General features: G+C 33.1%; 1 pseudogene across 1 annotated transcript in view; it reads left to right on the plus strand.

Moving 5' to 3' along the window:
- The window catches only part of LOC308340201 (large ribosomal subunit protein P1-like), a 30369-nt pseudogene extending 16080 nt beyond the window's left edge, over window positions 1-14289 (plus strand). Inside the window, exon 3 of the transcript in view lies at window positions 13923-14289. The product of the transcript in view is annotated as a large ribosomal subunit protein P1-like (transcript). The remainder of the gene's footprint in view (window positions 1-13922) is intronic.
- The last annotated feature ends 279 nt before the right edge of the window (window positions 14290-14568 follow it).

The raw sequence follows: 14568 nt of genomic DNA on the forward strand, positions 1-14568 counted from the left end.
TCCAGAAGAAAATCCATAAGCATAAGTGATATATGTATTCAGAAGCTTATCAATAGCTGCAGAAACAAAGATATATGGTAACTGAACATGCTATTGATTGCACAGAGATTGACAATATTTTGTGTTCATTGTTTGAATGGCTGACTTAACTATCTTCATTTCCTGCATAGGGAAACCCAGATAATAGATAATGACTTGAGCCCCCCCCCCAAAAAACAAACAAACAAAAAACCCCAAAGTGAAAAACAAACATTGTGTTATATTGGATTCTATGATAGAAATATAGTCTTAGATCAAAAGACTAGCTGGTGGGAAATTTTCGTATTGGTACTGAATGACCAAGTGTCAAATATACTCCATAAGTAAATGTCAGGTCTCTGCAATAGGCATATGTTATCAGTCCATTGAGCTATTATGTAGGAACCTCATTTATGTATCATTCACTCTTGAGAGTAATTTATGTTAAGATGAAATGAAATTCATCTTCAGCTCATCTGAAGAGATTGAGTAACTGGGAAGCTGAGAGAATCTCATTTTGTCAGCGTATACCATATGGGAGGAGAATGCATCCCTGGAGATAGGCTTCCATACTTAGAGATTATGGTATGAGTGAAGTCCACAACACAAAAATTGAATGTTACTCTTTGCTGTTATTTTTGTACTCAAGCATAAATATTAGGAAACAACAAGAGTCATTTTTTCTACAGAGAAGATGATAGGAGTTCTAAAATAGAAACAAGTACACAACCTCTAGTTGTTTCCTTCCTCATTTCCCTGTCAATCAGTATAGTGTTGAAATAATGGAAACTCTATGGAATCCTCATCAAAACGGTCCTGGGTTAAGAATGTGTGCAAAAGGGGCACGTAGGTGGCTCTCCTTAAACTGCCTTCGGCTCAAGTCATGATCCCAGGGTCCTGGGATAGAGCCCCACATTGGGCTTCCTGCTCAACAGGAAGCCTGCTTTTCCGTCTCCCACTCCCCCTGCCTGTGTTCCCTCTCTTGCTGTGTCTCTCTCTGTCAAATTAAAAAAAAAATCTTAAAAAAAAAAAAAAAAGAATATGTGCAGAAACCCCTTTCCCTTCTGGGTAGACCTTTAGGAATATGACTTTGCAGGATGAAGGAAAATGCTGTGAGGTTCTGATAAGGCCAGATGACATTAGATACTTCATTGACTATCTGTACTCAATGCTGGTTTAGTAAAGATTTCTTCTATTGTGACTATTAAAATCAAAGCTCAGACCATTCTTGTATCACCCCACCATCATCATCTTCATCATCATAGGTAACATTTAATTTGTGTATATGTCAGGCTCTGTTTTATATACTTAATAGCTTAATATTATTAATTCCATGACTCTTCAAAATAACCCTACAAAATAAATACTATTGTTATCCTCACTTATGATAAAGATTTTGAAGCATACAGAGGTTAAGTAATATGTCTAATATTACACAGCTAATAAATGGCAGAGGTGAATTTTCAACATAGGCAACAAAATTCCTGGAACAAGATATAGACAACAGTTTAGTATACTGTGTAAACGAGCAAGAATCATTAGGAAACTTCTAATTTATAAATTTTAAGCAATTTACTAACATGGCTAGTGTTCAATTTATTTTAAAAAGTATACATCATAAAAAACTATGTTATAAATATAATAAAGTAAATTGTTTATTAAATAATACCATTATTTGTATTATATCCTGTGTCTTTTCTTTTTACTAATCATTTCAAATTTAACTTCAGTGGTATATTTTTATTGTGTTGTCACATTTTTCCCCCCTCACTTAACTCAGTTTATGACCCTGATAGCATATTACTATCATTTTTACTTGTCTACCCAAAGTCTTTTACCAGGACCAAAAAAAAAAAAAAAAAAAAAATTAGGGCTTTTATTTTATTATTTCACTTTATATAGTTTTTTTAAATTTGGCTTAGATTTATTAGGTATATGTGGTGTTCAGTCTAAGTTTACAATGTTATTTCTTCCCACAGATGTTTCCTACAACACATTTTTTTCTTATTTTTTTAAGAAAGGCTTAATTTTTACAGCAATTTTAGGTTCGGAACACAATTGAGAGGAAGATACAGAGATTTTTCATAAATCCCCTACTTTCACAAATGCATGGCCTCGCTCATTATCAATATCTGTCACCAGAGGGTATCTTTGTTATAATTCATTAATTAGCATTGACATATCAAAATCCATAGTATACTTTAGGATTCACTCTTGGTGTTATGTATTCTATAGGTTTGGACAAATGCATAATGATATATATCCATTATTATGATCAAACAAAATATTTTCACCGTCCTAAACATCCTCTGTGCTCCACCTGTTCGTCCATCCTCCCTCCCCATTTCTCCCAACCACTGATCTTTTTAGTGTCTCCATAGTTTTACCTTCTCCAGACTGTCATATGGTGAAATGGTATAGTATGTACTTGTTCAGATTGCCTTCTTTTACTTATATTATGAAGTTAATGTTCCTTCGTGCCTTTTCATTTCTGTGTCTGGATATACCAAAGTTTATCCATTTACCTACTGTAGGACATCTTGGTGCTTCCAAGTTTTGGCAATTATGAATTAAGTTGTTTTACACATCTGTATGAAGGTTTTTGTGTGGACATAAATTTTCCACTTCTTCACATGTGATTGGTGGGTCATATGGTAAGAGTACTTTTATCTTCTGAAAGAAATTGTAGAGAATTGGTTTAATTTTCCCTTCTGTGTTCAGTGCAATTCATCAGTGAACACATTTAAGCCTGGTGCTTTCTGTTTGGGGAGGTTCTTAATTACTGAATAATATGGTCGTATTCAGATTATCTGTTTCTTCTTGTATAAGCCTTGGTATTTGGTATCTTTCAAGGAACTGGTCCATTTAGCTAGGTTATCAAATGTGTCCAGCATAGAGGTTTTTTATAGAATTTTTTAAATCCTTTTAATGGCCATGGATCTGCAGTGATATACCATCTTTCACTTCTAATATTAGTAATTTGTATCTTTTCTCTTTTTTTCTTAGACTGGCTACATAGAAGCTTATTGATTTTATTGATCTTGTGAAAAAAATCAGTTTTGGCTTTCTTGATTTTCTCCATTGATTTCCTGTATGTTATTTAATTGATTTCTGCTCTAAATTTATTATTTATTTATTTATTTATTTATTTATTTATTTGTTCTTTCTTTGGGTTTAATTTTTCTCTTCTTTTTCAAATTTTCTAATATGGAAACTTAAAACATGATTTTAAACCTTTTTTTTATAACTACCCAATGCTATAAATATCCCTCTGAACATTGCTTTTGCCACATCTCACATATTTTAATAAGTGTGTTTTCATTTTCATTTAGTTCCAAATGTTTTTTCATTTCTCTTGAGGTGTCTTCTTTCACCCATGTGTTAGAGGCATATTGTTTAATCTCTATCGGGACTTTTGAGTTATCTTTCTGATATTGATTTCTGGTTTAATTACATTATGATATGAAAACAGATATTATGACTTCTATTATTTTAACTTTTTTAAAGTGTGTTTTATGACCCAGAATATGGTCTATCTTGGTGAATATTCCATGTGAGTATGAAAGAATGTGCATTCTGCTGTTGTTAGATGAAGTAATTTCAATACATTTTTAAAATTTTTAATGAAAAAAATTCAAGAATTTACAAAAGCAGGAAGTAGAATTTAATAATTTCCTATTTAAAAAATAATAATTTCCTATTTACCCACTACTCAGCCTCAGTGAGTATCATCCCATGGCCTGTCTTGTTTTTTTCTATATGCCACTCACTTCCCTCCACCATAAGGTGTTTTGAATCCTTCCTTAGGCATCATTCCATCTTCTCCATAACTTACAAAATAATTTCAGCAAGAAACACAGGTAACATTTTTCAGAGACTTTGTTCAGAGATTAGACAAAAATTTATTTCAAATACTATTATTGTTAGCTCTTACAGAAGTATAAAAAAAAGTACACATGTCTGGGAATTATCTACTAAGTGAATTTTACAGTGTTAGTTATATTCTCTATTCCCCAGTTTACTTATCTGTAAGATGAGAAAAGATTTGTAAACCTCACAATTTCTTGTGAAGATAAAATGATAAAAGTTGTGTGAATGTCATATAAGTAGTTGACTCAATGCAGGCTGAATTTGAAGTATAAGTGTGATTAAGAAGCAGAGAACAATATATTATACTTATGCCTCTACTGTGTATATTTTGGAAATACAGTCAGAGTATGTAGATCAATTGAAGTGCTGGTTCATGGATGTCTTAATGCAGGTAGTTAAAAAGCTACTAAAGAATTACCCAAATCAAATTTTCCAAGGAGGTAATGTAGATTATTATACTGCTAGGTTTATATTTGAAATTTTTATAACCATCATTTTGCCACCATATGGATTTTGAAGTGATTGTTTGGCTTTTCATTTTTCCTTCTGTATATTATAATAACTTTTAGAGACAGAAAAAACAGTATGGTTTGTATGCTGCAATTTTCAATATCTTAGTAAAATTTTAGTGTCTACAAACAGCATGAACTTATCATGATTCATCTATTATGTATAATAAGTAATAGCTTTACCATTTAAAATTAATTTATTACAAAGAAATTAATTAAAGCTAGAGTGTTCAATATATAAAATAAAATTCACATGAAAAGAGCCACAAGGATAAATTAGAAATAAATTTTATTCCTGAGAAAATGATTACAACTATTTAGATTTTTGTTGTTGTGAGCCATTAATTTTTGAGCATTAAAAACACATTCAGATATTTTGGCATAGCAGAAAAATCCATCTGTAATCCTCAATATGTGTATTTTTTTCAAGTTAAGGATATATATATCTTTAAATTTTTCTATATCTCTTTAAAACATAAAAATCATGTATAGGTACACCAGTAATAGAGAATAGTTTTTTAAGATCAAAATGCTTTTTTTAATATAAATACTACATTGGTGTTAGCCAAATAGGCATGGGATAATGATGTAAGGAGTAAGAGTTTGCTGGTAGTATTTTGTAGTTAAAGAATCAAAGAAAGAAGTATACTAAATAATGTATGGAGAGCAAATATGTTTAGTAGGACATCTATAATGAGAGAAACAAACTATATAGAAATTAAAATTTTTATTTTACTATCTAAAAATAAAAATATGGATCTTGGAAGTTTTTGTTGCACCATGAGCATTCCATCTTTAAATTATTACAACTTTTTATCCAAATTCTTCCTTACACTGAGCAAAGCTATCATCATTTTAGAGAATAAATATTTAGGTAATCTCTCCCCAACTTCTTTTTTCACTGACTTGCTTTCCATAAATAATGCCATGAAAGTTCTTTGGTGGGTATATTAATTATATTTGTGTATTGAAGGGAGAAAAAGACACAGGAAGCTCTTAACCAAATATCACTAATATCCAACTTATATGATCTTGAATATATTCATTTATTTCACACATGAAATATTTTATAATTTGACATTAAAGTAGCATTTTCCACAGGGTATTAGATTATTTCACAGGTTATGCAATAGTATTTTGCTTTAGATTATGACCACAATTTAAAGCAATGTGTGAACAAAGTACAGACATACATATATACACAGTAAAACATTATATATATACACATTAAAAGATAACATTTGCCAATAAAGTGTTTTTCTAAACCTCTTTTATAGTTTATATGGTTAGTCACTATTATTCTGTGTAGATATTGATTTTAATTTGTTGTATATAAAATTAAAAATGAATATTTATATTTCAAAAATATCCTTTTATTTTGTATTTTTTTATATTTATATTTCAAAAATATCCTTTTATATTTGTACCAATTGTACCAACTGGATTTGTACCAATTTAATTTGCCCAAACTAAATAAATGCAAAAACCTAAAAAATATTATCAAAAAGTAATTCGTAGAGGTGCCTGGGTGGCTCAGTGGGTTAAGCCTCTGCATTCGCCTCAGGTCATGATCTCAGGGTCCTGGGATGGAGCCCCGTATCAGGCTCTGCTCAGAAGGGAGCCTGCTTCCCTTCCTCTCTCTCTGCCTGCCTCTTTGCCTACTTATGATCTCTCTCTGTCAAACAAGTAAATAAAATCTTTTTTAAAAAATTGTAATATTTTGAGAATCATTTTTGATATTTTGATTGATTTTGATTGTTTAAAATTAAACTTTTATAAATAACTATAAATGATGTGCTGTTGGAAGAAAGTTTCTTAGACATCAATGTCTTAGCACTGTGAAAGTTTTACATTCTAAATATATTAGTAATATTATAAGATGTTATTAGCTGTTTCCAGTAAGTGAAATAACCCTTTTTCCCATCTTTGCAATGACCATTCAGTAAATAAATATTGGTTTCACAAAGTGTAAACTTTTATCTGAAATAGCCAGTTTCAAATGTAAATATATTCACTGCCTGTGATATTAGGTAGTTACCTATACTACATGCTAATGAGAGTGATATACTGCTGTCTTGTCAGAAAATTCAACATTCCTTTCATATTCTATCATAGTATTCATTAACTCAAAATAGCTACTGAACCAGAGTTAAATTCTATAAAAGACAGTATTAAGATCCATCAGGGTCTAAATTGTATGTATGATTTATGTGATTTAAATAAAACCTAAGTGGAAAACAAAATCATAAACAAAGAGGTGGCTAGAGCTTCTACTCCCGGATAGGAGTAGAGTGATGATGCCTCACAAAATAGAGTTTTGCTATGCAAGAGGAATGCATAGGATTAATAACTTCAAAACACATCCAATACATTTAAATGACATATTAATTATAAGTGGGTTTTATTGAAGAGTAAAGCTTTAAAAAGTTCCCTATCATAGTAAAACTCAAAGGAAATACAGAAATCACCATATCTACCAGATCTGTTAATACGATTTAATATTTGTGTTCAAAGTTTTCTTGCAGATGATATTGGAAACAACAGAAATTTATAGCGGTTTTATTTATCACTGCCATCTGAAGGTTCCTATTTATCAATCAAACATATACTTTCAAACTAATGGAGGAGAACAACTAAACTGTTCTTTCTTGGATCATGTAGAAGGTATTTAGTGCCATATTCAAGAAGACTTTTTGTTCTAACTCAATATTATACCATGGACTTTGTATATACAAAGAAGTAGAAAATTCACTATTTGCTCTTAGAGAGCGTATTTATAGGTGATCTTGATGTGATAAGTCATTTTAAGAGTTAAAAATAAATTCTCAAGAAATGTTATTCCTTTGACTTGCATCCAATAAATCTAATAATGACCATGTTTTTTAATTTGTTGCCACACAAAGCATAAAGCATTACTGTGTTGGGAAATTGCTTGATTTTGACTTAAAAGGGAGAGTTCCTTTTTTTTAATTGATTTGAGTCATTATAAATGATGCCTATATCATTAGTCAATCAATCAAAAATCATGTAGCTAAATTAGTTTATGGTGCAAATAAATACACTGAGCCCCAAATTTTTTAATGTAATCTCTACACCCAATGTGGGGCTCAACCTCAAGACCCCAAGATCAAGAGTCTCATGCTCTAGCGACTGACACAGCTAAGCACCCCTTTAGCCAAAAATTTTTAACAGATGTTTTTTATCAGCAATTTATTACAGTACATATATGAACTTGAGCAAGAAAAGAAATTTAAGAAAAATAAATTTAAGATTTTGACTGTCATTTTAGAAGAAGGTAAGTGGTTATATATTTTTTAAATATACCTGTTAAGCATAAATCTAGTCATAGAAATGATATTATTATAGTCATTCATTGAATTAACAGATACTTATTGAGTAAAATTTTATTCCACTCCTGTGCTTGACACTGAACTGGTGTTGGGGGAAGGCCATCATTAAGGACAAGATCCCTTTTCTCATAATGCTTACCTTCCAACTGTGTTCTTGGTAACTCATCCTGCCTCTGGGCCAATTCCAAATGACAATGATCTCATATATTTTCTCTTTAGAGCATGAGGAGAGAGAGAGGGAAAAAAAAAAGCAAAACTCCATCATTGCCCTGAGATGAAGTCATTATGATTACAGGACACAAATCAGATTTTTATTCAAAATTTGACATAAAAGGCAAAATTTTACATTTTGTATATATAGAGAAAGAGAGAAAGACAGAGACAGACAGACATACCACCAGAATCAGAAGCTATGGACTATATTGAAAAATCTATTCTTGTGTAATATTTCAATTTGATTTGTCTCCCATATTAGCATATGAACTGTATGGTATTACTACCTACAAGTCTGAATTGCAGATTGTTATCTTCTTACCCCGTATTTTGGTCCAGCAATATTTTATTTTATTTAATATAATATAATATGACATTTAATGTATTATGTATTTGAAGCAGATACTTTTTCTTTCACTTATGTGAAGATGTTAAGACTCCAAGGTAATCAGCATCGGTAAAATATATCATAAATTAAGAATATAGCCTTCAGTTTAAGCATGTGGATTTTACAATTAGATAAACTTAGGTTTAGATCAGGTGTCCACCAATGACAACTGTGTGGATTAGACCAGTGTCTTAGGTAGTAATTACCTTACAGATGTAAGAAAGTGCTAACAAGAATGCCACATATCCACAAAGCTCCAAAAATTTTTACTTACACATACACGTAATTAAACACAGAATTCAGCACTTTGGAATTGATTAAAGCTTGAACAGTAGTGAAATGCTTAAACAAACAAACAAACAAAAATCTGAATAAAATTTCTTGTCTTTGAGGCAAGGCAGCCCCAATTTTTCAACATGATACTCTTTTCTCAATACAGACATGTATTGAAAGGTCAAAAGGCATATGCAATTGCAGAGGGATATAACATTGATGTAATCATAAAGTTACATTTTTATGATTATAATGAAGTAATTTAGTGGAGAGGCAAAGGACATTTGGAGAAACTGTTCTGATGTGAATATTACTACAGCTCTTTATACAGTTCTATTTCTCCATTATCTAGATAAAAAGCATCTATTTACTGATACAGGTTAAGGAGGACATTGGTAAAGTGCTTATTTGTGGCTTTAAAACCTAATGGAAATTTACTATATCAAGTAATAACCTATAGTTCTTTTAAAAAATATGCAATTTGGGGTTTATATGACAAACACAAATCTGCCCGTGAGTTTTGTTATTAAGTGATGAAAATTCTATATCAAATGTAAAAATAGAAATTTTTTTTCTTAATATTTCTAAAAAAACAATAGTATGTAGGTTCAATTACTGAACTCATGTAATTTATGATGTAATAGTGTTTCAAGACCATAATGCTGAAGGCATTTTTGCTCATTATAGTGTATACCAGGGATATAAATGCCATGTCACCGAGCAAAGTTAACACCATGAGAAAGAAGTCAGGATCACATAACTGTGTATATGGCAGAAGGGGAAAGAGAGAGATTGAAAAACTAAGAGAAATTATAACCTAGTATTGACCTCTAAGATGTTGGGTAACATTAAAACTATGAGGACTTTTGGTCGCTTCAAGATTAAAAGAAAATACACACAGACATGCACACACATATGGATACACAAGTTACAAGATACTCCCCATTTTCATGATACATAGTAATCTTCTATTCATTCAGTGATTAAACTTTAGGCAACTGAAGTTTATCTATTATTTAATTTTTTAAAATTTTATTAACACATATTATTTGCTTCAGGGGTACAGGTCTGTGAATCATCAGTTTTACACAATTCACAGCACTTGCCATAGCACATACCCTACCCAATGTCCATAACCCAGCCACCCCATTCCTCCCACCCTCTCCCCTCCAGAAACCCACAGTTTGTTTCCTGAGATTAAGAGTCTCTTATGGTTTGTCTCCCTCCCTTGTCCCTTCTTGTTTCATTTTTTTCTCTCCCTACCCCTCACAACTCCCCACCCTGCCTCTCAAATTCCTCATATCAGAGAGAACATATGATAATTGTCTTTCTCTGATTGACTTATTTTGCTTAGCCTAATACCCTCTAGTTCCATCCACGTCATTGCAAATGGCAAGATTTTGTTTTGTGATGGCTGCATAGTATTCCATTATATATATATACCACTTCTTCCTTATCCATTCATCTGTTGATGGACATCTAGGTTCTTTCCGTAGTTTAGCTATTGTGGACATTGATGTTATAAACGTCGGGGTGCATGTGCCCCTCTGGATCACTGTATTTGTATCTAGGGTAAATACCCAGTAGTGTGATTGCTGGGTCATAGGCTAGATCTATTTTCAACTTTTTGAGGAACCTCCATACTGTTTTCCAGAGTAGCTGCACCAGCTTGCATTCCCACTAACAGTGTAGGAGGATTCCCCTTTCTCCACATCCTTGCCAACATCTGTTGTTTCCTGACTTGTTAATTTTGGCCATTCTGACTGGTGTGAGGTGGTATCTTGGCATCAGGGAAATACAAATGAAGTTTATCTATTAAAAAGAGAGTCATCACAGGGTGCTGGGTGGCTCAGTCAGTTAAGCATCTGCCTTCAATTCAGGTCATGATCCCAGGGGCCTGGGATCAAGCCCCACGTCTGCTCTCTGCTCCTCTGGGAGCCTGCTTCCCCCTCTCTCTCTGCCTGCCTCTCTGCCTACTTGTGATCTCTGTCAAATAAATAAATCAAATCTTTTTAAAAAATTTAAAAATTTAAATTTAAAAAGAGAGTCATCACAATTCTTGACAACATCGAAAATACAAATAGCATTTTTTAGTGTTGCTGACTCATTTATAATTATGTAATTGCTGCATAATCTGTTAGACACCATCATAAGTACTGTATAAGTGCTGTGTTCAGTTAAAAGATGTGGTCCATGCCCTCATAAAACTTCAATACTTTGTAGAAGGGAAAAGTATTTACAATAGTCACATAGAGTGACTATATAATAGTTACAAGATGTAAAAGTGGTTTGAAAGAAAAATATGGAGCAAAATAAGAAATTATTACAATCAGACATCAAGACATGGAATGGGTAGTAGTCTGAGAAGGTCTCTTGGTGGAAGCAATACTTCAGTTAGAAAAATTTTCCCAGGCAAAAGAAACATCGTCTATAATATCTCTAATTCTGGAGATAAGTTAATTCTTTGGAAGAATAATATAAATGTGGTTGCCCTGGAGAGATCACAGGAGTGGTATTACAGAGGTAGACGGACCATCCTCAAACATTTTGAGTAGGATATCATGATAAGGATTTTATATTTTAGCTAAAATACAATTGGGAACTATTAAAAGATTGTGAGTAGACAATTATCTTTTTTGATAAGCATATTAAAAAAATCACCTCAACTATGATGAAAAAGAGATTACTGCTTTTAGTATTTTCTGATGATTCCATAAGTCCAAAAGTGAAAAAAGCAAATATTCTTCAGTGATCACCACCACGTGGCCAGTACATTCTGCATGTGTATCTTCTTTACATCCAAAACATCAGTATGGTGGGATGTTACAATCCTAAAATTATAAGTTCACAGTATTCAAGAGGATAAGTAAAGTACATTCTTCAGAGAAGAGATTTCAATAAAATTCTGAATGCTGAGAGCAAATGAAGTAACAAGTGGTGAACTAGGACAACAATAGCTGGAGCTTCTAGTACAAATGGAAGGACTGAAATAGCAAAGACTTGTCATAGGAGAACCCTAGGGAAAGTAGAAACTCGAGAGTAGTGTATACAATAAAGTGTGAGATCGATGTATGGTTCTAAACAAGAGGATTCAATACATGGCTTCTGTATATGAGCACAATATTCTATTACCTCTTCTTTTGTACCATCTCATTAAGGCCTGGAAGCTAGGCACACAGGCAAAGATTTAAAGGATTCTTTTCTAAAGCAATTGAATGCCAAGTATAAATTGTTGTTTTTGTTGTACTCATCCTGTGACAAAGCTTACCATTGACAAAATCATCCAAGTTCCAAACCAATTTTTTATTGTCTCATTTTTAAATATGAAAGAATAGGGGCACCTGGGTGGTTCAGTTGGTTAAGCATCTAGCTCTTGGCTTCAGCTAAGGTCATGATCTCAGGACCATGATATTTAAATATTAATAAAATATTAATATCAATATTAATAAAATAGAAATAAATATAAATATTTAGTTATTTATTTCTAAAGATTTTATTCATTTATTTGACAGAGAGTGAGACAGTGAGTGCAGGAACACAAGCAGGGGGAGTGGGAGAGGGAGAAGCAGGCTTCCCGCCGAGCAGAGAGCTGGATGTGGGACTCGATCCCAGGATCCTGAGATCATGACCTAAGCCAAAGGCAGATGCTTAACGACTGAGCCACTCAGGCCCCCCAATAAATAAATCTTTAAATATGAAAGGACATCCTAGGAACAGTAGAACAATGAAAGATTGAGATTTTAAAAGTGAATCTAAAGCAGTTTCTCAGTCATGGCACTATTGACATCTTGGAAATGATACACAGTAGAAACCAATAATGTGTCCATCCTACTTATGATAGTTAAAAATGCCTTCACACGTTGCCAATATCCTGAGGGGACTAAATCATCTCCAGTTGAGAAACACTGCTCAACAGGAAACAGATTGAAGAAAAGAAGATAATTTTAAATAATTGTATTTCCCTTAAACATTGCATTCACAATATATGAAAGAATAACATAAAAAGCAAATAGGAAGAAGGAAGCTCTTAAAAATCAGTATTTCTAAAATTAAATAAAAAGTAATTGACAACTTAGATAAGTCAAGTTATACACCAAAGATATGGAACCAAAGGATAAAATGAGGGAAGATATACTCATGAGAGACCCAAAATACAACTAAATATGAACTCTAGATAAAGAGAGCAAAGAAAACAAAAGCTAACAGAAATTTCTCAGAAAGGTGTTTAGGCTGCATAGTCTTGACAAGTGCTCAAAGAGGAAGTGACTAAAGGCTTTGAAAGGTAAAGAATGGATTCTACAGAGAAAGACAATTATATGATCTCCCTGATATGAGGAAGTTGAGAGGCAACATGGGGGCTTTGGGGGTAGGAAGGGAATAAATGAAACAAGATGGGATCAGGAGGGAGACAAACCATAAGAGACTCTTAATATCACAAAACAAACTGACGGTTGCTAGGGGGAGGAGGAGAGGGAGAGGGTGGTTGGGTTATGGACATTGAGGAAGGGATGTGCTATGGTGAGTCCTGTGAAGTGTGTAAACTTGGTGATTCACAGACCTGTACCCCTGGGGCTAATAATACATTATATGTTAATAAAACAAAAAAATAAAAACTTAAAAAAAAAAAAAAAGAATGGATTCTAAACCTTCCCTGGAGAAGTAGTTTCCATACAAATTAATGAAAGTTACATTTGAGTCACATTATCATAAACAGGGAAGGAGCCTGAGATCAAAGAAGTTATAACTTTATAAACCTAACAGAAAATGATCTCAGAAGAAAGGACTGAGGTAAAAGAAAGAATATAAGCAAGATGTTGCATTTGTATGAGTAAATCAAAGAAACAAAGTCAAACAAAAATTATCTTATTAAACCGAACTATAGCAGCATGTGATCTGCGGAGAGTGGTTAGAGTTAATGTCTTCCAAAGCTTTTGCTTTGTTGAGGATGAAGATAATTAAATAACTTCAGATTTTTAGCCTCGTTACTTAAGTAGCATGGTAAAATTTCTAGCATAACCACTAACATAAAAATAGAATGCATAAATTCTAAAATAGTAGATGGAAAAGTTGGAATAAGAGAAAAAAGTCCTATCAGAATAAGGCAAGGAAAGATAAAAACAATGTAAAATGGCAGGGGGAGGGGGGCAAATGGAGGAGACAAAATATGTAGGTAGAAATAAATCCAAATATATCAGGAAAGCTTTTCCTTACCTTCAGCTAAGGTGTTCGGTCCTTCCGAGGAAACAAAGGCTGCGTTGGGGTAAGGCCCTCTCCTCATCTGGTGATAAGTGCCATTCCCAGGCAGCCCCCCGCTCAGTCTTCTCCTGCACCTTGAGCTCTCCTGCATCTGCTCATGGCCCTCATCCTGCATTGTGACGAGGTGACAATACTGGAGGATAAAATCAATGCCCTCATTAAAGCAGCAGGTGTAAATGTCAAACATTTATGGCCAGGCTCTTTGCAAAGACCCTGGCCAAAGTCTGTCTATATGGGGAGCCTCATGTGCCATGTAGGAGCCGGTGGACCCGTCCCAGCAGTTGGTGCTATACCAGCAGGAAGTCCTGCTCCTTCCATCACTGCTGCCCCAGCTGAGGAGAAGAAAATGGAAGCAAAGAAAGTAGAATTAGAGGAGTCTGATGATGACATGGGCTTTGATCTTTTTGACTAAACCTCTTCTGTAACCTGTCCAATAAAAAGCTGAACTCTCTAAAAAAATTAAAAACAAATCTATCAGGCATGATGATGAATGAAAATAAGTTTGCCAATTAATATCTAAAGATTGGCTGCTATGCCCTCTTTCTAAAAACCATAACTAAGATATAGGAAAACAGAGGAGATGAGAGGAAGGATGATACCAAATATATAATAAATACCTAGAAAAAGGATTATTCATATTAATATCAAAACGGATTAATGTCTCATAAAATAACAAATATATGAGCAAAAA

Source organism: Martes martes, assembly GCF_963455335.1.
Source record: "Martes martes genome assembly, chromosome: 3".
Taxonomy (NCBI): Eukaryota; Metazoa; Chordata; class Mammalia; order Carnivora; family Mustelidae; genus Martes; species Martes martes.